At 36.7% G+C, this 22,156-nt stretch overlaps 1 protein-coding gene across 4 annotated transcripts in view; it reads left to right on the top strand.

The window, feature by feature from the left end:
• LOC118735650 (FAM172 family protein homolog CG10038) overlaps window positions 1-22,156 on the top strand; it is a 162,438-nt gene that overhangs the window by 3,864 nt on the left and 136,418 nt on the right. The window contains exon 7 of one of the 4 annotated variants that reach the window (XR_004992624.1): window positions 2,631-2,939. The exons of 1 other annotated variant lie outside the window; for it this stretch is intronic. The gene's annotated coding sequence lies outside the window, so the exon portion shown is untranslated. Of the gene's footprint in view, window positions 1-679; window positions 696-2,630; window positions 2,953-22,156 lie in introns of those variants that run through there. 2 more of the 4 variants (XR_004992623.1, XM_036465560.1) reach the window with 2 other exon arrangements.

The following is a 22,156-nucleotide window of genomic DNA, read 5'->3' as shown; positions in this document are numbered from 1 at the left end:
CTAGCCTTGGATTAGAATTGCGTTCGATATCGAATGCCGCGATTCAGGCCCAGGTCTTTAAAATTGTAGAAGATTCGCAAGGTGTTGTAGGTGTCATATTGTCTTGTCGTAAAGGTTGAAGAAACATATCACACACGTAGATCTAAACAGCGAGTAACCTATTTCCATTTACTGCAAATATTTTTTTCTTCATGATTATATACGCCAACTAAAAAACTACTGACATACCTGTTTTTGTATTAATTGCGTTGAATCTGAACGATCCACAAGCAGTTATATTTACGGATCTTATTTTTGAGTGAGCTCACTTTAGATCTACGTGTGCGATATGTAATAACGAGTAATTTCACAAATTTTAGAATAAATTCTATGATGGTGATACTATGATCTTACATAACACCTATTTAGAATCTTCCGCTTAAGAATTCTCAAATCTAAAGCAAAATATACCAAACTGCCAGCATATAATGATTCGCGATTGATCTGATTGTGGTTGGGCTCCGTTTTCCAAGTTAAAATCAAATCCCGAAGTGTCAACAGAGTGACGTTCCTTTGGCACTTTACATGATATGTCGCTTGCTTTGACATTTTTTTGCTATTTACTTGATGGCATACATACATATGTATATACTTATATTTCTTCTCTTGCCCCGCATGTTACTTCGGCACGGAATCCAAGACTCTGCATTGAACTGTGATGAATATTAAGGGTGGTATTATCACTTGCGAAGCGAATGATTTTGGCGAAGCGAACGGTTTGCCGAAGCGAATTAAAAGACAGAGAAGCACGAGCTGGTAAAAGCGAACACTCTTAATGCATATTTAAGTTGCGTTCGCCAAACCGTTCGCTTCGCCCAATTCATTCGCTTTGCAAGTGATAATACCGCCCTATATCATGCGGAAGCATCCCCAGTTGTAAAATGGAATGTTTGGTAATATAGAAAGTAATGTATCGCCCTTTCAGCCTATACATAACAAGATGCATAATTTTTTATACAGACATGTCCCAGGATAGTAATGTGTCGGTGTCACTTTATAAACCTTTAAATAGAACCTACAAATAAAAAAATCATTAAAAGAAGAAAACCGTGCGCCAGGATTTGAACTCGCGACCATTCGGCTATTGAGGTTGCGTGGAGAAAAGATAGACATACATACATATGTTCTTAAATTTGTTTTAAAGTTTTCATTCAAGCGTAGCGTTAATCTTTTAGTGGCAGAAAAGCTAATGCATTCCCTATATAAGAAACTTCATTAAAAAATAAAAAAAGTGGTGTTATTCGCCAAATATTACGCTCAAAAATCCTCTCTCATTGGCGCAATCTTATATTCATTCTTGGCCGTATGTTATATGTATGCCTTTTATAGTTTTCACAAAAATCGACTTAATGCAAACAATATATTTAAAAAAAATGTTTACAAAACCCTTTTTATAATTCATCTTATTAGTTATATCGCTAGCCTAGAGGGAAAAGTTGCTTAGTCCACTTTTTATGAAAATTCGTATTTTGATAAGGGAGGCTAAATAGATTGAAAATGCCTCTTTTTGAAAAGGGTTAGGGTCCTTGTTTTATGTTTTTCGAAAAGCTCCGAGAATTTGATAAGGCCCAAATAGTACAAAATCTTTTAATACTGATCGAGTGTAAGATACTTCAGTGCACTCAACGAGCAGACCTATTATTTCCCAGACAAATTTTAGTAAATACAACAAACGAAGTCCACTCAGTACGTTCATTGAACTTAAAAAATCAGCATATTTTATTAATATTCTTATTCGTCTCACGTATGGCTCAATCTGTTTTTTCCCAATGTTGATGCTTAGCAGGACTGCCCCACATACAATAAAAGCATAAATAAGCAAAAATAAATTATAAAATATTTTGAATTCAACTTTTTAAACAGGTTGGCGACCCTCTTCCAACATCTCAAAAACATTCATAGAGTCCAAACTAAAGATTTCTTAACATTCTTTCGTTTGGCATGCATATTTTGATATTTCGTGTAACTTATGTATAAGTAATCTAAATTCGACTTTTTTAGCAGGTGGCAACCCTCTTCAAAATATTTTCAAACTACTTTCTGAAACCCCTTTCGTTTGGCACCCACATGCTTATACATATTTCTCTTATTTAATATGATTTTTTAAACAGGTGGCAACCCTCCTATACTTCAGCTAAGAAACAAAGCTTTTCAATGATAAAAACATAACAAGGAAAAACCATTGAGAGGCAGTCTGACGTTTTCCAGCAATGTAATTTAAAAATTCGAAAACTCAAACTCGCACACTCATTCCCATTCCCAACAATTGTGAACAATTCCATTTTTTTATTCTCAATTTTATATGATTTTAAAATGCTGGCAAACGTCAGAAAAAAAATCATGGCCGACGAATTGAGAGAATGAATTTACCTTTAATGTTTTTATCATGTTCAAAACCATTTCGATTGATATCCAGTTCGTAATAACTGTTTTTTTTTTTTAATAATGTGAATATAGTTTTTTAAAAGGTGGTAGCTCTTTTCCAAAACGTAAATTCTTAATGCACATCTACGATCCAGGGCTTTTAGTTTGACACCTCATTTTTGAATTTTTATTGATTATTAAATAATTTGAATTTAATTTTTCAACAGGTGGCAACTCTTTTCGAAAAACTAAAACCAGTTTGCCCATCTACAGACCAAGCGCTTTAGTTTGACATCTCAAATTTGAAAATCGGGCGAACGGTACAGAACTTTTATGCTGGACAAAAAATCCCTTCGCGTATTATATATGCATGTATCTATATATAGTTACTACACACGATTTTACGGAATTTGCTACCAATTCAATTCCGGCTTTCAAGTTACACATAAATACGTACATGCAAAGTTGCTGTTTCGAAGAAAAGTCAAGATTAATTCAAGAAAGTGTTAAACGACTGGAAAATGTTTGCTCAAATGGTGAGAGAATCAAGTACGTACATACATATATATGTAGTAGGTATAAATCGAATTCGGTTACAATATTTACACAAGCTCAACAACGTGTAGCAATTACTTTAAGCATGTAATCCTTTTTGTTGTGAAAATTCGATAGCATCTTCGCGCATACAAATGATTTCTTGAACCTTCATTAATGTCCTCTACGAACAAGTATCCGTTGAAAAGCTGCATCGCCGGTACATACATGGTATGTATGTATGTATGTATGTAGAATACCCTGTCGGGAATCGCAGTGGTGCCGAACTGGTTCCGTACTAGAGAATTTAGAAGCATGACTAATGCGCGTTAATTCTCTTTTGCATGCTAGCAAATGGCGAATTTGACATTGCGATCTCCTAGGAAGTGTCAATTGCCCCCCGCTGCCTCCCGTTTTCGATAGTTCCGAACTATTCCTAAATTCTATAATTTTGACCAATTCTAATATCGACAGACGAAAAAATTATCATGATTTTTTCAATATTTTTGACCAACTTCACAAAAAGAAGAAGGTTATCAATTCGTCGGAATATTTTTTTGTTTTGTTTTTTTTTTTATGTATGTTACCGCATAACTTTGTACCACTTTAAGCTATTTCTATAATTATTTTTTTAAAGGAAAAGTGTTACCTCACAGGTGGTCCCAAATAATTTGGTTTAAAGCCGGTCATTGGATCATTGGAAATTAACGATAATCTTAAATTTTTATATGAGATTTGAAGTCGGTTTTTTTTACTTAAAAATTACTTGTTCCGTGTATCCGGTTTTAAATTATTTTCAAAAAAATGTGTTTTCAATTTGAAATTAAATTTGTTTGAATGATTATGAAAAATATACATACGTTTACACATGATAAAAACATAGTAAGTTAAAACCGTTCTCTCAATTCGTCGGCCATGATTTTTTTTTTTGAAGTTTGCCAACATTTTAAAATCAAATAAAATTGAGAGTAAAAAAACGGGATTGTTCAGAGTTGTTGTTTGAGATTGAAAATGAGAATTAGCCTGTTCCCGTACTTCACGATTTGCAAGTTTTGCTGGTTTTACAGGAACAGCTGTTTTGTATGAGATTGAAAATGAGAATGTGTGTAAAATTTTAAAATAAAATTGCTTGCGAACGTCAAGAATTTGAAAAATTTCTCTCAACGGTTCTACCTTCCTATTTTTTTTATCATGCGTTTACATGCTACAACTATGTAAAAGCATCTGAGAGGTGCAGAATGAAAGTAGTATTTGAACGAAAAAGCAACCCCCCCCGCTGCATCCCTTTTTCGATAGTTCCGAACTAGTTCCAAATTCGTCATCATAGATATAGATTTCTAATGAGACACGTGAAATAAAATAGTTTTTAAAAGTACCACATTTCGCTGATTTTGGACTGGTGGGGATCTAGTTACTATAGGACCGATTCGTTTCTGGCGATATAGATCTAGTACAGAACTAGAAATTTGATTCAATAATTCGCGGTTTCCCTGCAGGGTATAGATACATCCATACCCATTTAAATATGTATGTATATATATGTAGATAATTTGTATGCTTGTACAGCAACGTCCTCTGATGGATTTTTAAATTCCAAAACCAAAGCGTCATTCTCTTTAAAACCATACAGAATTTGTTTCGAAAAGTAGCATAAATCAAAATTCTCTCTACAATTGCTACATACATACATCACTTTCAATACATATTTGAAATATTTCAATTTGAAAGTGTCCATTCACATTGTCGCATTTGTTGTTTCGTGTGGGTCGATTGCGTGAGGTTTGCCAGCTTGCAGGTTCAAGTGGTGGCGCCGACAAAAGTCATAAATAATGTTTTCCAATAAATGTTCATGTATGGACGGACGCACAAGCAATCGTCGAAATTCATAGCCATCAAATATCGCGCACCGAAGCACTGTTGAATGTGCCCACTCCCGAGGCTGTGGCCAGTCAAAAGTCGTTTACGATGCTCAGCATTTACGAGGTCATCGCGAAAGACCATTAACCATTTTTTTCATTTTCAGTACCCCAATAAATTAGGAGCGAGAGCTTAACGCACAAGTGTGACGAATTTTTATGTTTGAAAAATGATTGATGTTGTTGATCACCTCTTGGTGCTGACCGAAAAACGGAAGTGCCTTGCAATTATTATTTGTAACATAATTTTAGGCGTTTTAAATTTTTACAAAAAATCGTGTTGCGAATTGATTGAGACAAAACCGTTGTTTCATCACAATTTCCGTTGTAATTCAGAATCAAATTAACATCCTATTTTGGACGTACATTGCTTTTGTTTCGCTGTAACTAGAATAACAACAATAATAAGTGGCTACCCCATTTCCTTCAATGGCAGAGAAAGTGCTGAAATGCAAGTTTAGCTTAAAAATAATTCCAAATAAGATTAGATAAGAACTCCTGCAAGCCAAGTGCGTACAAAAAACGTCAAACAAAAAACTTGCACGAAAAAGAAAAACAAAAGACTTTAGAAGTAGCGCAATTTGCACCCTTTAAAAAAGCATTACGCAATGTACAGTGAGGCAAAACGAAAGGTTTCCAAACGATTTTGCGGATTCATAAAAAATTAAATTTCAACGGTATCCTATTGTAACTGTTCTATTGAAAAGACATACATACACATGTACATATATGTATGTTGGAATAAGCTGTATTGACAACCGGAAACAATTTAATAGGTGCATTCTCGTATTCCTCCAGCAGAAAAATCTTTGACAGAAGTAAATTTTTCACAACCATACATTTATGCGGAATGAAATATTATATATTGAAGTGAAATGAGTATTTTAAGAAAATATATATTATAGATTAATAATAATAATAGATTGGCGCTTACATATGTATTGGCCAAGATTCTCCTCCGATTTGTGGCGTGCGCCTTGATGGTGTCACACAAAGGGGAAGGACCTAAAGTTTACGCCAACTCCGAATGGCGATGGTGTTTTTGTGAGCTGTTTTTTTTGATGACAGAAATACACTCGGAGGTTTGCCATTGCCTGCCGAGGGGCGAGCGCTATTAGGAAATCCTTTTTTGTTTTTTATTTTTTGATGTTGGGTTGAACTGTGCTTGAACCCAGGCCCGGCGGAATAGTAGCGCGCACTGCTAACCACTGCATCACAGCGGCCGCCAGTTGATTGCAATTCATCAATTGAAGCTTTTAATCAGTTAAAGCTTTTGAAAAATCAAACAAATGTATTTATAAGAAATCTTTAACGTGGTAGTGTAATAAATATTTTTTAATTTTGTTTTGCTGGTGGCTGCCTTTTCTAATATTTTATTGTTTTTGCTTAAATTGGGGACTTAGCTTTAATGAAAAATTATACACATCACCGATTAGCTATTTGACTTTGCATTTTTTCCGAAATTTTCTCGCTGCGAACTTTGTTACTGATTTACATACGCTTTAAACAACAAATTAATAATCGCACCAAAAACCACCACAAAAAAGGTAAAATATGACTGGGCGCGTTCAATAATCACCACAACCATTTCTGGAAGTAGATATTACCAAATACATATGAGGCCTTGAAAAAAATGTTGAGTCACAGCTTTAAATGCACTAGAGACACGCCCTTTTAGTTTTCTTTTAAAATTACTATTATGTATTTATAGATCCTTGTTTCTTAAGGCATTATACATAGGCTTGCTTTGCTTGCTTCGCTTTGAAAACCGTCAAACAGTTTTTGAACTCTACTAAAGTGTATGAAAGTTGGCCAAATGGCAGCTTGAAGCGCTTCAAAGTTTCAAATATGTAGCCGAAATCTCTATTTGACAACGCTTTGCAGGCTTTTTACAACGAGATATGTTTTCGTGATAAATGAATTCAAGCAAATTGCTAAAGGCTTTTTTAAACAAAATGTTGTTTAACTAAAACTGCTGCAAGTATGTATATATGTACATATGTACTTGTAAATTAATGTCTTAATTTAAAAAAGTGTTGCCGAAAAATGTAAGTAATTCAATGTTAAATAAAAGTGATTCTTCTCTTTCCATATTTGTATTAAACGTATGTATATTCTATACCAGCCGTGCAATAAGCAATAACAACTACTCATCAATAGTTTCGTGAAAAATCGCCTTTATGAGTTAAGAGTTTTTTATATGTAAACGAGCTAGTATAATTATTTCATTATTATCTTTTCCTTCAAATAAAAAAAAAAAATTAATTCACATTAATTTCAAAATAAATCTGAAAAGATTAGGAGCTAAGACGATGATCCTATTATTTTTTTTTATTATGTAATTAATTTTATTATTAATTCATGTTGTATTTTGAAGGAAATTCTTAATGTTAATGGAACAGACTTTGATTTCGCAACCGCACAGCTGATTGCTTTGACAGCGTTCCATGCTACATTTGGCCAAACAAGCTTTTAAAGTAAATTAAAGCAAAATGAAGTCAGTAAGGCCAGCAAAGCAAGTCTACATTTGGCCAGCACCTTTACATTACTAAAACTATTTTTTTTTTGACAGGCCCTCATGACCTCATATGATGTACTATCATGAAGTCACCTAGAAGAAGAAGCAGATGCTTTCAGAAAAATGGGCTCAAATGGTATTTCTAAGTAAACATGGTACAGAATTTTTTTGTGAATCAACAGCTAAGGAATCAATAAAAAGTGTGCTGTATTTAAAATATGAATATTTTGAATAAATAAGAAGCGCACAATTAAAGTTTAGATTTGGTCGATTGGATTATAAAAACTTCTAATTAGTTTTTCTGAAAACTATAATTTTCATGTTACACTAAATACCTCACAATTACAACGACGATTTGTGTGATTCTTAAGCTTTTTTGCCTCACCGTACATCCGCCGAGATCAGAGCACTCGCTCCTGGTGGTTGTTTGTAAACGGATTACTGAATGCTCAGTCTCACTGGTCTTTCTCGCTTTCCTCTTAGACCCGATATCTATCAAAAATGGAGCTTTTTGTGTTTTGCGGCTTAAAGCCAATAAAACGATTCCACCCACCGACACTGCCCACGGGCGTTTCGACAACTCTGTGTGTGAAATTTTGAAAATGGGCAGTTTTTTTTTTGGGTTAGTTGAAGTCGTTGACAGTTTGTGCCGTGGTTGGTGTTGTCGATGACTATTGTTGAGAATGCCTGTAGTGCTGAATACCAACAAATACGGCATGATAACGACACAAGATAATGGCGCATCATCAATGCCAATGGCGGTAAGCGCTGTGGTCGTCCTAAGGCTTCGCTGTTTACAGATTGTTTAGTTGAGATTTGCTACAAAAAGGACAATGTTTTATTTTCCAATTTCTTTTCACCCCCGCCTTCAGAGCTTAAGACATTTTAAAGTTATGTACAACACAACACTTGAAGGCGTTCCTAGGCTGGTGTCGCTGTGGTCGCAGCCGAGTCAAAACAATAACATTTGTGGGGGGTGGGTAAGGATCAGTTGAATAACAACATCAGCATCACGATAACATAATTTTGTTTAATTTGCATGAATTTTATGCCCAAACTTTTTTCGGAGATGTTGTGAAAGGGAGAAGAGGAAAACGATTGCGGATAATTTTACGGATCCTTTAAAATAAAATGTTTAAGTAAAAATATATGGAATTCCTGGGAATATTTAGCAGCTAATTTCTTACAAATAAACCACTAATTCAAGCGAGGAATGCTTTTAAAAATCGCTTAAATGCCCATTATGTGTTTTTCATTTGCGTTTGTGGCGCGAAAAGTCCATTTTTCCATTTAACCGCACAATCAACCTGTTATCCTGCCACCCACACATTTACATATCTCTTCAAAAAAAACCTATGAACGCGCGCGCTTTGTGGTTATGCACTTTCACTTTTAAATGGGTTTGCACGTTTCATTTTTGCTCGCTTTATTTCCGTTGTTGTTTTTGTTTGTTGTTTTTTTTTTTTTTGGTTTTGGTTCCTCGTTGTCGGCAACTCTAATCTTTGCGCCATTTATTCACACTTGATTAACACGCGACTGACATTTGTTTGACTTTTTTGTTTGTTACACCATTGCGAAAAGATGTAGGAAAAAAAAAATCCGACCGAGAAAGAGAGCCCATCTGGAAGCCACCGACCGTCGACGGAGTGTGCGAAAGGGCGCAAAAGGCCAAAATTAAAAATTAAAAGTAAAAAGTGGTGGAAAAAGTGGTCAAAGGACAGCATTTCATGTGCACTTCCGCACGCCCAACTATCGGAACACATACATACATAGTACATACAGACACTCTCGAACAACCGCTTTCAGCAAGTTGCCATTCGTTTTGTGAGTGGGAGGGTGAGTGGATGAGTGGGTGAGTGGGTGATTCCCCCGCAGGGCAAACTGATTAATAAAGCAAACGTCAAATGGCATAACAATGGCACGCGCACACATGCACAGCGTAAGTACGCATACAATGACAGTCGACAAAGTTAATGTCTACGACGGCCACAGCTGTCAACTAAATGTCATATTCAAATGCGAAAGTAAATATGGTCACAGTATTGTTGTTGTTGGTGGTGCCATCACTGCCTTCTTGCGTATGGTTTTCGTTCGATTTCATCTCCTCACCCCAGCTGTGGTGCCATTCAGGCTTTGTTGTCCTTGATGAGCGCACTGTTGTCAACTTGACTTTTGTGCATTTTTTGTACTTATAAATGCGAATGAAGGAGCGGCAGGAGATGCTGGTAATTTCTTGGTTCGCCTCGAAGCTTTAACGGAAGTTTTCCCTTTTTAGAACGACCCTAGCGAAACAGCTCTTTTGGACGCTCGAAAACAGATATTTAAATCACTAAAGGAATAAGCAACGGCAAACTACAATATTGATATTGGGCCATTCCACATTAGGCCAGATGATTATATTTTCTGTGCGAAATTAATAGCAGCTAAACTATTGCATTATTTTAATGTAAAAAGATGGCAAACGTTACAAAAAGTGTAAAGACAGTAAATAAAATGTGAAACATGACTTGGATTTCATAAAACAGACTTTACTGCTTTTTTGTATGTTCAAATGATGAGTATGTATATGTGTTTAAGTAGTACTCAAAAACATTAGTTGTGTTTTCGTATTCTCCAGCAAAAAATATCCAGTAACTTGCCAGTAACCAAATTTCGGAGAGTAAGCCAATATTTACTCCCAATGAGTGAAATATGCAAGAAAGTACGAAAACGCAAAACAAACAAGAAGTTGCTAGTTTTATGAACAGCTGACTAATTTGTTATTTTCCGATGCAATTTTCGTAGAAAACTAGTATTTTTCATTTCATTATATAAAAAATAGGTTTATTTTGTCAATTGCAACTCTAAAAGCACCACAAACAATTATTTTGGTAATGTGAATTATATTAGGCATCATGCCATCAGCTGTTTTTCTTACTAGCAAATAGTTGCTAGTAAAAATTTATCCAGTAAAAATCCAGTAAAACTTGAAAGTTCAGCTGTCATTTTTGCTCTCTCAATTTCCCCAGTTTTGCTAGTTTCTTGCAAGTTTTTGCGTACGAAAACGACATCCAGTAAAAAACCAGTAAAATTAGTACTGGATTTACTGGATAGTGCGTACGCGAACACGGCTATTGTCCAATTAGCTTGGTTTTGACAAAAGTTATTTTCGTACCATATTCAACCCGCTCCCCCTTATAATGAGCTTCGTAATGAAATAATTATGGCCACATGTACATAAATGGTGTCTTCTAGCGATTAATGATGGCATTATCGAAATTCCTAAATTAAAAAAAAATAAAAAAAATTACTACATGTCTCGCAGATATGCCTTGAGGAGAGATTCCTAAATGAGTTAGTCTTCATAAAACACTTCATTTTCACTTGAGGTTTCAGTACTCCCAAATTCTCCACCGCTATTATTTATAATCAGAATGCAAATGCAGCTTTGTGACACATTTACCAAAAATCGCTGGTAAGAGAACGAATGTTTTTGAAACTAATTTGTGAAAAGAACGTTCAAAGCTCTATTCACTTCGAGTAAAAAATTTCGAAATTTTAATCCGCAAATTCTCTTAAGGATTTGCCTTTTTGCGAAAGCTGCTCATCAATGGTCTTTGCGAATCGGCGCAAGTGTATTATTTGTAACATAGCCACGGCTACGCTTCTCTTCTTCTTCTTTTTTGGCGCTGTAACCGCCTAAGCGTTTTTGGCCGAGTACAGCAAAGCACGCCAGTCGTTTCTCCTCTGTGCCAACTGACGCCAAGTGAAGCCAAGTGTCTCCACCTGATCTTTCCATCGCAGTCGGGGCCTCCCTCTTCCTCTGCGCCCACCAGCGGGTTCCGAGTTGAATACTTTCAGAGCTGGAGCGTCGGTGTCCATTCGAACGACATCACCAAGCCATCGGAGCCGCTGTATTTTAATTCGCTGCACTATGTCCATATCGTTGTAAAGCTCATACAGCTCATCGTTCCATCGTCTGCGGTACTCGACGTCGCCAACGCGTAAAGGCCCGTAAATCTTAGGCAAAATCTTTCTCTCAAACACTCCAAGAGCCGCCTCATCGGATGTTGTCATTGTCCATGCTTCTGCGCCATATACCAGCACGGGCATGATGAGTGACTTACAGAGTGTGGTTTTCGTACGTCGAAAGAGGACTTTACTCCTGAATTGCCTACTCAGTCTAAAGTAGCACTTGTTGGCAAGAGTGATTCTGCGTTGGATTTCAATGCTAACATTAGTATCGGTGTTAATGCTGGTTCCCAAGTAAACGAAATTCTCTACTTTCTCGAAATTGTAACTGTCAACAGTGACGTGGTTGCCAAGGCGCGAATGTGCTGACTGTTTGTTTGATGACAGGAGATACTTCGTCTTATCCTCGTTTACCACCAGACCTATTCGCCTAGCTCCTCATCCAACTTTGAAAAGGCACAACAGACTTCGCGGGTTTTGATACCGATGATGACGATGACATCGGCATAAGCCAGCAATTGCACACTCTTGTAGTAAATTGTTCCTGAGCGGTTCGATTCTGTAGCTCTTATTATCTTCTCCAACATCAGATTAAAAAAGTCACATCAAAGAGAGTCGCCATGTCTGAAGCTCCATTTGGTGGCGAAAGGCTCGGAGAGGTTTTTCCCTATTCTGACGCAGCTGGTGGTATTGCTCAACGTCATTTTACACAGCCGTAACAGTTTGACGGGGATGTCAAATTCAGACATAGCGGCGTTTAGGCAACTCCTTTTAGTGCTGTCGAAAGCGGCTTTAAAGTCGACCTTTTTCGATCCTTTTCTCGCGGGTCTTTTCCAAGATTTGGCGTATTGTGAATACCTGGTCTATGGTGGATTTGCTAGGTCCAAAGCCACACTGATAAGGCCCAATCAGTTCATTGACGGTGGGCTTCAGTCTTTCACACAATACGCTCGATGAGACCTTGTAACCTATACTTAGAAGGCTGATCCCGCGGTAGTTGGCGCGAATGGCGGGGTCACCTTTCTTGTGGATTGGGAGAGCTCACTTAAATTCCAGTCGTCGGGCATGCGTTCATCTGACCATATTCTGCACAAGAGTTGATGCATGCACCTTATCAACTCCTCGCCGCCGTTCTTGAATAGCTCAGCTGGCAGGCTGTCAGCCAGCGACTTTGTTGTTTTCAGCCGCGTTATTGCTATACGTACCTCGTCATAGTCAGGCGGTGGAACGTCGACTCCATCATCATCGACTGTGGGCTCGGGTTCTTCTTCTCCACAACATTCCGTGCTGCTACCAGCTACCATTTAGTAAGGCGGAAAAGTGTTCCGTCTATAATTTAAGTACGCTCTGGACATCAGTTACTAGGTCGCCATTATTGTTCTTACAGGAGTACGCCCCGGTCTTTAAACCTTCCGTAAGTCGCCTAACTCTGGTAAAATTTTCGGGCATTCTTCCTGTCGGCCAGCATTTCAAGCTCTTCGGCCTCTCTCTTTTTATTGCGGCAAATACGTCTCGGTTCCCCCTTCAGATCCCTATAGCGGTCCCACATAGCGCGCGTTGCGCCCGTCTCAGCGTGGCCCTGTAGGCGGCATCTTTTTTCTCTGCAGCTTCCTGACACTCCGCGGCTACGCTACGGGAGATAAATGTAATCCATGTTGAGGCTGCTATTTTTTTTTTGCTATCACATACTTCCATTTTCACTATCACTTATCACCATTAAAATTGACTATTTATCGCCTTTTCGCTATTTTTAGCGAAAGAGAGGACAGAACCGCAATTTTTAGAGGTAGCTAAAAATTCCGAAAAATTGTAGCTTTCGTAGTTTATCATTTTAGCGATAGACACAGTTGACTTTTTGCAGCAACACATTTTTTTTTCAACATGGTTGACAACCAAAAGGGCTTTAATTTTTTTCGAACACCAAATCAGCCAAATTTCAAACAACTCGCCTTTTGTAATAGCATGATAGCTCAGAAAAAACCGTTTTTCTTGAAAACGGCGGGTTAAGTAAAATAAAATCAACTCGCTACAACTTAATCTATCCATTTCCGTTTCCATTTTGTTTGCCGAAAGTTAACAAAATTTTAAAAGCTTACATAAAATCATAAATGGAAATAAATCAGAAAATTTTTGAGGTTATGCAAATAAGTAAGTTTTTTTTTTTGCAAACAAAAGATAAAAATTCACATTTTTAAATTGCGACATAAGTTCTCACTTATATGTAGTTTTGTTTTCCATTTAAAATTTTCCTTTAATTATTTGAACTTTACAGAAACGAGGAATGCATAATGAGTATCGACCTTAAAAGTTCCATGGGCATGAAAACGTGGTCTTTCCATTATCGCTAAAAAGATCTGAATGCTAGATACAAATTTAGCAACTTTTATTTTAATTTATTGTATGTATGTAATTATGCATGTATGCATGCAATTACATTTCTGTGTACATTTACGCCATTACGCGAACACAGAGTAAATTTCCTCTCTGAACTAAATCCAACGCAAACAGATGTAGCAGATGTAAGTAATATATATATATATACATATGTACATACAGACATAAGTAACGAGTGCGAGACATTTATAACGAAGAATTTTCCAAATTCTAATCCTTTGCAACAAATTGGCTAATTTATTACTTTGCCGTCACACATGTGCTTTCCTAAAAAACGTAGTTTTCTTCATTTTGATGAATTTATGTGTTCTTAAAGCTTACGAAATTATTAAAGTAATTAAAATGGGACTTCGCTTACATGCAGAGCCACAAAGTAAAACATTTCTTGGGCATTCATCTTACCGCAAAGGATCAATAGCGAATATTTTATTCTTGTGCACACTGAAAATGATTTATTGCCGCAAATTATTTACTTGTGTCTTCGGGAGAAGTGAAGAGCACAAATGGGAATGTCCTGCGGGTGGAAAAACACAATTCTGCCGCAAAACCAAGCATCCATATCCACCCTCTTCTTTAAGGCAAATACATACATACTAGCAACTGCTTTAGTTAGGCTGTTTTTTAAGTTCACATCCTCGCATGGCGTTCATTGTTTTATGGAGATTTTCGCTCATTGGAGGGTATTCTTCAATGCCTATTTCGGTGTACATATGTATGTATGTATGTATGGCTTTTATATGGCCAGCATTAAACACTTAATAAAAAATGTAAACATTAACAGTTAAACGCATAGATATCAGATTTATTACAGTACTTTTCGATAAGCTCCCATTTTTTATAGCCAATCTCATGGGTTCATGTGCTGAATTGGTGGGCTGGTCAACGCTCGACGCAGTGCATTAATCCATATCGCTTAGCTCTAGCGTTTTTATCCAACTAAGTAGTGTGCCCTGAGCGAGATAATAAATATGTATTCGTAATATTGAAATCTGTAGGGAATGCTGGAATGGTCACGCCCAGCAAATTCTTTGATAAGCCATTACCAAGTCATAAACAATGATTAACTTGGCGTAAAGCAGCGCTGAATGGACAGCATTTTCCACCTTAATATACATACATATAAGCCTATGTATTATGCGCCTATATACATACATACATACATACATATTAATGTATATACATATCACACGCTAAATAATATAGAGATGCAATTCAAAATTTACGTTTTTGGGGATTTTATCATACAATGACCAAGCTTGATAAGGATAATCAGCCCTATTCTGCATTTCGACTCGAATCGAAATTTTCTCCGTTTGGCAACTTTGGTATTCTGCGTTCCGTTTCCTTTCGATCAATCTTCGAAATTTACGATTATACCTATTCTACATTTCGATCGTAGCTCCGTTTTTCTAAGTTGCAAATTTGTTGACGGAGAACGTTTCAATTGTTATTTTCGTGGGTTTAATAATAAAATTTTATAAAAAATTTAAGTAAAATATACTGTCCATGATTGTAAAAGTCATCATAAACGAATTTTCTCGATTTCTGTATTTTCGCGAGCGGTAATACGGGCAATACGAAAAATTGGCTCAAATAATGGCAACCAAAAGGGATGTTGCGCGACGTTTTCAAAGCGGAAGTCCAGGCATTCTCGTTTACATTATCTATATATAAGACTGTGAAATGCACTGAATGCAATTTATTCTTTTTATATAAAATTAATAGATGTATGCACATAGATACATACATACATAAAATGTGAAGTTACATAAAAAGGATGCTTTTATTTTTGCACTCGTTTTTACCAACTTTTTAAAAAGAGGTGCGTATGTTGTCTCGAATTCGATTTGCTATGGAAAGATAAGATTTGTTCTCCCCTCCTCCTGACGGCTTTCAAAATGGGATTCATTTGCGTTCAAATCTTCCACTCTGTAGTAAATGCAAATGTTGTGGAGTGCTCAAACAACGTTTATAATTTCACTGACTTTAAGCGATGAGTAATACAGTTCAAGATGAATTCCTTATGACTCTTCACTCATCTGAAAAAGATCAAACATGTCCCTAAATCTCCGCCTTTCAACTATCGCATCAGCAATCTGGGACTCGTTCTTCTCTTCAAGCAATAACGCAGCGGCTATGGATTTCATTCTTATAATTATGTATTTTATTTTTAAATTACAGTGATGCTAGGTATATTTAGTTAATTTAAAATATTTACAAACTTTAACTTCATATGCTGCTATAGTTTGGTGGCAAATATTTCTTTGTTTTGTTTCGATTTCACACATTCCTAGGCAAACAGCTGATTTCGAAAGATGTTTTTTCTTCCTCTTCTTCTTTCGTTTCGATTGTAACGCAGAATACCTAAGTTCGATTCCAGCGGAGCGGAATGCGGGAACGTAATCGAAATGCAGAATGGGGCTGAATATATTCAGATGACTAAACTTCCCAAAACTGGCGAAGATGTGTGTCTTTTCATCTGTATTTTGATATACCAACTGTATGAATTGATCAAACTTTGATTGCGATTTTCCACAAAATTTAAATTTTGAAATAATTCTGTATATTAAATATGTATATTCATCAATTCTTATTGAGCTTGAGGCCGTTTTTAATGAAAAACTATTGTGGAAAAGCAACAATAATTTTGAAAAAAAATGGTAGAAGTGATAGCTATTTCTGTATATTATTAAGAGGTAAAGATTATAAAACTCTTAAAGCTCGGAAATATACATATCTATATACATATGTATGTGTAAATTGCAGCCACTTGTCTTTGATATTAGTTATGTGCCAGAAATATCATTAGCTGTGACGCATCTATGTACCAGCGTACCCAAGGAAAGTTAATTGCCAAAATGTTGCATGCAAACTGTGGTACATTGTATCAGTTGTTGTGTGTTGGGTGACGCAGCTGGCCATCAATGCCCTGGACTATTACCTTAAGTGCAGAAAGTAATTATGTAAGTGTTTTAACGACTAACCGACCGGGTTGGAAAATGCCTCAGAGTTAATCACAAACATCCAGTTTTTTGGCTGAAACCTCAAAAATATGAACTTACATACATCTGTATGTATAAGATGTAAAAAAAGGTTTATTTATTTGTTTAATTATTTCACATTTATTAATGCAGCTTAAGAACTTTATACTTGCAAGTGAATCTTTTCACTAGATTAAATTTTAAAGGTACTCTTATATGTATAAGCGAAGGCGGAGCTATTGACATTTTACACAGTAAGGTTGCATATATATGACTAAGTATTTTGCTTTGTAGGTGCTGCAATAAAGATTTGAAGTCTGCCTTTGTTTGTTGAAGCATTTTGCTTCATTATGCCTTTAGTTATTTTTGCGAATTTTCAGTGTATGTAGGTATGTGCATATATATGTACCTCCTGTTTTTCCTATCTGAGAAACTCTCTGCTTTTTATGATTTAGGATTCGCAACAGCTACCTACAGATTTCAATTATATTTTATGTGAAATGTTAATATACACTTATGATTGTTGTTACAAATGTTTGTGTTAGACTATAAGGCTTTCAAAGAGTACCATTTCGATACCCAGGAAGGCATCCTAAATAATACCGATTTTCGGCGAATTATTGCCAAAGCCAAGCACACGATACCGCCATAAAATAAAGCGTTGTGATGTACTTGGGTAAGTTTGCGCCCAGCTCAGCTCAGCTTATCGGATCGGGGTGGGCTTCGCAGATCATCCAGATATTAAATGTACCGCCCCAACAATAAAAAACGAATCGTAACCAAACGGCCTTAAAGCTCAGTTAGTCTACACTTAATCTCCGAAACTTAATATTTTGGCCAACCTGTTGTTATATGAGAAGCGGTGTTGGCGGTTAGTTAAAACTTAACTTACCGTAAGCGTTTTAGGTTCTTCTAGTATCAGGCTTGCCATATTTTCGTTTTTGTATTTCTGAAAAATAAATGAATGCAATTTTTTTTTTTTGCATGAAGTTTTTTGATGTGGCATTTTAGGTGGCAAACTGTCAAACAGCTGAAATAGAAAACATAAAAACAAAATATTTTCCCTTTTGGCTTAAGTTCGCGTGTTGAGTAATCATTGATGATTTCTTACGGTAAGTTAAATTAAGTTAAGTCTAGACCAACTGAGCTTTTAGGCACGTTCACAATACCACCACCGCAAGAAAACCGCGCCTGATCCCAGTCCCCCATACCTTCCCCTTGCTGGCCTCGTTCCGTCCTGTGTCCTGTCAGTCCTATATACCCCCTCGTTTCCACCAAGTCCCGCAGATTGCCTCCATGAATTACAGGTCGGCCTATCCGTCCCTCCCGTCCGTCGCTGATCATGGCCTTGGTCGATCAGCCCCTAACTAGGATTGTCAGTGGCGAAAATACATCGATGTTTTTATTTGATTCGATGCGTCTCGAAGTAAACGTCGATAAATTACTGCAACAGAGCTAATTATGTTTCTAACGGAATTTTTTGGATCCATTGAAATTTTTTGGTCAAAGTCACTTCTCTGTTTTGCACACTGATCAATGTACTACAGATGTCAGTTTTCAAAAAACATCGATGCATCGAGTGGAAAATGTTCGATGTTTTTCCGATATCCCTAACCCGTAACTCCGTACATCCAATTTGTCCGTCCTTCCGTCATATCCGTGCGCCATTTGTCTGTCTACCTGTTCGTCCGTTATTTTGCTTCTATTTCGAGATTTTCCTGACAAATTCAGAATTTTCGTTATATTTATCGATCTTGATATCGATGTTTATTTGTATTTGGCCTTTAAATTGAAAATTGTATTAACCCCAAAATTGCAAGGAACCTCGAAATAGCCTCAAAAATCACGAAATAGTCCCTAGAATCCCAAAAATCCTGGAAGCAGTGTCGAAAATCCCGAAATAGCGCCGAAAATACCGCAATTGTCTCAAAAATCTCGATACAGTCCCAAAAAGCCCAGAAAACCAGAGCAGATATTCCTATTAACGCGTGTCGATGTCGATACCTGTCTATAATATTTGCAATTATCAGCTATAAATACCATCGAGGTTTTTTTCGGTATAGAAAATTAAAGTGAATACAAGTCCAAAATGATTTTCATGAGCAGCATATACACCATCACAAACTTAATGGATTAAAGCTTATTCTAAAAGTAGTTGACATTCCTGTAAAGTGGATTTAATATTTTTGCAATTGAGGAATTCTATTACACTTTCTTTCGTGTCGACGGGAATCTCCAAAAGCAGATTGACTGCATTCACTTGCTACCGAGTAAAAAAATTTATATTCTTAACCAAGTGAGAGACAAGCGACGACCCTCTCCCATTCAATCGTGCGACTTGCATACCAATGAGCTTCCTTCCACCCACTCTCGCTGAATATCCTTTCGATTCGACAAAGGCCCAGGACCGCAAAATATTGTATAAACGCCGCGTGCTGCTTTTAGTGCGGAACTTTATAGAATTATGTTTTTTGCTAAGCAAATTGTAAATTTTCTCAAATTTCACAATTGCGGAGACATTGCAAATTGGTGCAAATTTAACACAGTCACACGTCTTTTTGTGGCTAAGTGGATGGGTTGAGAGTGGGGGGGGGGGCGAGGCCACACAGCTCAGCTACGACCACAAAGAACATAAATAACAAAATTTTAGGACAAAATATCAATATCCACTTTTGTGGCACGCCGACTGAATGCTAAATTAAATCACTTTGATTGTGTGCCACCAAATAACGCACACATACATGCACGCACTTTCAAAGTGGAAAGTAGTGCACTTCTATAAGAACAAAAAAAACAAAAAACAAAACACGTGTGTATTTGTTTGCTATTGGGTGTTGCCGTATAAAATTTATTTCTTATTTTACTATGCTGCTTTTTGCCACTTCAGCTGCTACATACATAGCTGTTGTTGTTTCGCAGTTGTTTTCGTATCTGCATATTTATTTTAGGTAAGGCAAATTTTCACATAAATTTGTTAGTGCGCAAATTTGCGTTTTACACAAATTTCCAACCAAATACTGTGAATGAATAGTTGCATGCAACACAATCTTGTTGCAAGTCTCACTAAATTGTATGTTGCGCCAGCCGTCACCGTCAGCCACACAGTGCCACTGCCGTAATTGCACTTACCATCGAGTAGAAAGTGGCTTCGAGTTACTTTACTTCGGGTTCGTCTTCATTTTATGAAAGTGTATGGCAAAAACTCTAGAAAAAATTTTATTTAACAAGTAACACAGCTGTATGGGTGTATACTCAGTCGCAAAAGAAAAAGAAGAGCATAACGTAATCGACAAAGAAAATAACTGTAATACGGTAATCGGTAACGATACCTGGGAAAACAATGATAAAGACGACCATGCCGATGTCGTGAGCATTACACTTCAAGGCAATATCGGCAACGAAAATAATATGTAGTTAAAGCTGTAGACGTCATTAAAACGGTAATAATACCGATAACGCCCCCCACAACGATAACCAAAGCGTAAACAATAGATAAATAATATTTTTCGTTGACACTGTAAATAATTTTTATTTATTTTTTGTTTGACGATATGTACATACGTATATATGTACTTTCTAAATATCCTGGTTACCTCACCTGTCGGCAAATTTAGAAAAAAATTGGCCTACTGAGAGTCCCTACTTCAGATCCTTTCAAGCGATACGCCTCCTTTCTATTTTGCATGGAACGGCTAGAGTTTCAAGGTCTTCTGATTGAGATTCCCTTAGAAGGGGAAACGCTCCTTCTCGTCTGCCTTCGAATGCCAGCGCTATTGGTAGGACTTCTAATACAATTTCCAAAGAAAATGTTCTATTGAAAAATCCCTTCCTGAAAGCGTTTCTTTAGGAGCGCTTCTTATTGTGGCTAATCGGATGAATCCACAAAAAATAGTTTTCGAAGTATCATTTGAAATTAAAACTAACGTTTTACAGTGGCAAAATTCACCTATCCAAAAGATGTGTATGTACTTACCCTGCAAAAAATGGGACTAATCCGGGATGACTCCGGGAGCAATCGCAAAGGAGCATGCGACTAATACCACTTTTGATCTCTTTATATGGAATGAACTGATCGCTTTTGTTCGAACATGTCCTATGAAGAGACTAATTGTTCACCTTTATACCCGAACGGGTATAAAAAGCGACTAGTCACTTTTAAAAAATAAAAATAAAAATTTGCGCCAGCTGAGATTCGAACCGGGGTGCTCAGTTTTGTTAGGCGAATACTCTCTCTGTATGCCAACGCCGCACATGGAATTTCATTGACTAAGTGCGTACCCTTCATTAATTCGTTAATAGTACCCGTCAGAGATGAGTTGGGGACTAATTGATCTCCATTAGTACGCGTATGAGACTAGTTGGGACTAATTAATGCCCAATTGTACCCGATTGAGAGTAATCTCGGAATACTCTCTTTAGAGATTAGTCGCACAATTTTTTGCAGGGTACTTAAAAAGCTCTACAAAAATTAGCAACTCAATTTATATACATACATATGTACATACCTATATACATACCATACATATGTATGTATGTGCCAGAAAAGTTGGACAAAAATTCTTTTGGTTGCTTCTGATTTAACAAAATGCTTCTCTTTTCGCATCTAATCCTCTTCTGCGCCTAAATGTATGCTAAACTCGCGAGGGTGCATACAAATTTAGCGACACTGTCAAACCCATAATCCAGTGAACATGATACCACTTAACTGTTAATGTTCCTTCTATGGGCTAACATTAACTTAACCACAAACCAAAAAAGAAAAAAAAACGAAAAGTAAAAAAAATCAGCCACCAGTGCCAAAAAAACAGAAAATGAAATGAAATAAAAAATGTGTAGGTGGTAATTCACGGAATTCGTTGCGCCCACTTTTTTCACTGGAACCATTTCTCCCTGAGGCAAAGCGAATCTCAGTCAAAAATGCTTTCGAGAGGAGGGTAACATTAAGTGTCAAATCTGTGTTGTTGTACGCTAAAAAAAAAACAACATAGGTGATGCATAAGCTGCCAGCTCAGCAGGGGTTGCTTTTCCGGGGGTTGGGGCAGCCCATAACACAATTCTCAGGTGTATTTATTTGACAATTGTGCGTTTTGTGGCATTTATTTGCATTTGAAATTGTCAAGAAAAGTACTAAGAGGGCGGAGAAGGAGCAGCGAGAGGTGAGGCAGTACTACTGTTCATTCGACTCGTACTTTTTATTACAGTTTAATTTTTGCACCTCGCCTACGTGCGTATGTTCATATGCACGCATGTACATTAGGGTGTCCCGTCAAAAAATTTTTTTTAGGCTACACTATCGCAAGAGGTATCGAAATTTGCGTAATTTTACACAAGTTAAGAAAAGGGTAAAAAAGTCAGAATTGTGTGTCATTTTAAGGGCTCTACCACACCATGAAGTTTTCTGCGTATTTTATATGAGAAAAAACACTTCTTCGTAGAAATAGAGATAAAATCCTTAAAAG

The sequence above is a fragment of the Rhagoletis pomonella genome, unplaced genomic scaffold (genome assembly GCF_013731165.1).
Source record: "Rhagoletis pomonella isolate Grant_MI unplaced genomic scaffold, Rhpom_1.0 Rhpom_scaffold_00001, whole genome shotgun sequence".
NCBI classification, from domain to species: Eukaryota; Metazoa; Arthropoda; class Insecta; order Diptera; family Tephritidae; genus Rhagoletis; species Rhagoletis pomonella.
This window is presented reverse-complemented; position numbering and strand designations above follow the sequence as displayed.